Here is a 2,149-nt window from a genome sequence, read left to right on the forward strand (position 1 = left end):
CGCCCTTGAGAGAACAGTTCTAAAAAAACTTGTGACTGACCCAAGGTTGCATCAGCAGCTGCATGTGGAGGAGTGGGGAATTAAACCCAGTTCTCCCAGATTAGAATCTGCGCTCTTAACCACTACACCAAACTGGCTCTCAGGAAAGAGTGTGGTATACTTGGTTAATGATCCCTGAAGAGCTCCAAAGAGCCCCAGGCTTGAGCAGTGGCCGGTACTGGCTGGCCAGCAGACATCAACATTCACTTGTGACCACTCCAACTGGGCAAGGAATCTGCTACTATGGTCCCCAGATGTGGGGGCATTTGGCCTAAAACAAGGCAGAACAACTATGTGGATGGGAAAAAAGACATGTTGAGGAGGAAGTAAATGGCAAAGATGTGGACAGAGATTGCAAAAGGGGTGGCATAACAGGGAGAGGAGGCAATCAAAAGGGGTGGGGAAGGGTAGGTATGGAAGAGAAAGAGGGAAATGGAGGAAGCTCAGGAGAACCGGGGGAGGGCTGGCCAGTGTGGATGAGAGGAGGGAGAAAGAGAACTCCCTCCTTTAAGAAAGTCCATAAGAGGAAGAGACTAAAGGAGTGGAGAAGGATAACCATGATATCAGAGGAACAAAAGAACCAGAATGAGCCCAGGTGAAAAGACCTGTGAGTTCTTATACTTTCAAAACCACGATAAATTGCTTTGTACTCTTAACAGCCACCTGTCATTCTTTTTAAAATCAGCATGGAGATCTGAACAAAGTGGTAAATAGGCAATATCTTTTGGGATTTACCTCTCAGCTTTTTGATACTGCGAGTAAGAGGTGGTAGCCTGACCCTTGAATACAGATAATTCCATTTGGGCAGCATAGTCTGGGAACGTATGTAACCCTAGTCTTACTCATTTAGAGCATCTGAGAAGGTGAGACATGAGCAACTCCTAAAAACACTATTTTAAGATCTCCATTTCCAGGTGGTAGGAAGTTCCAGATAGGTTCTACCCTTTTACAGCTTTAGCTACAGCTTTAGTTGTTGCTGCTGCTGCTGCTGTATGGCATTGTGTGTAAAATAGCCAGGAGATCTTAAGATTATCTGGAAGCCAGAAGTTTTACCTCTTTTAGTGTTAAGCACAATTTGGTGGTGAGGTAGACTTGTTTTTAAGGCAGGAAATGTTTCAGAGGTGGTTTTATAAAGTGAATGAATATTTATAGTGTTGCATACAAAAAGTTACAAAAGTACTCATAACAGATAAGAGAATCACTAGTTGTATTTGTATTGTATTTAACGAAGCTGTCGACTTTTCTCTTCGTTTCCAGGCTTCCTCAGAAGTAGATTATCTCGTACAGCAATTACTATAAAGCAAATACTACAATTCAGCTGTTAGCCGAATTGCTTTATTTACAGCAATTGGCAATTTATAAATGGGTTCTTGCCGGTTTATACCAAGGTTCTGTTCCCACCAAGGGTTACCAGTAACGGATTCGAGGCGGTTGTGGTTTAAAATAGATGTCTTTTACTTGAAAATATATCTCATACAAACAATACTGATGCACACACATTCAATCAAGTTCCTAAGAATTACAGTATTAAAATAAGCACTGTTGCATTAGCAGGTAGGGGTGATGATGGGCAATACTTATCTGTCTTGCAGCTTGGTTGTCCCAATGAAGAATGGATGGGAAGAAATAGAAAATAAAGGGATCCACACTACCAGAACTTAGCCGGACTGTGTGGGGGTCTCTTGACTGCAGATCAAGAGATCAAAGTAGAGGCAAGGGTTGGGGATAGTAAGTGGGGCTCAAGGGGATTAAAAGCAGATAGAGGGTGTTGTGGGGATTGCTAGCTAGGAAGGGCCAAGTGAATGGTCCTTTCATTTTATAGTGGGTCCATTAGATGGGTGGTACCTGTTCCAACCTGTAGACCCACCTACCTGTTAGTCTGTCCCAAAAACCATCCTATTGGTTGCATGTAGGGAGGGTGGTTACCTAAGAGGGGTGGCCAATATTGAAACCTAAAACCTTGCTCAAAGGATGGCATCTGGACAGGTGTGAAAACCTTGGCATCATGATGCTCCATTGTGGTGTTGATGAAGCTGGCCATTCTATTGATAACCAAATGTCCATTTGGCAGGAAATACCAATGCAGGAACAAAGCAGTTGATGGGTGGTA

This window comes from Gekko japonicus, unplaced genomic scaffold (genome assembly GCF_001447785.1).
Source record: "Gekko japonicus isolate JY-2015 unplaced genomic scaffold, Gekko_japonicus_V1.1 scaffold1226, whole genome shotgun sequence".
In the NCBI taxonomy this organism is placed as follows: Eukaryota; Metazoa; Chordata; class Lepidosauria; order Squamata; family Gekkonidae; genus Gekko; species Gekko japonicus.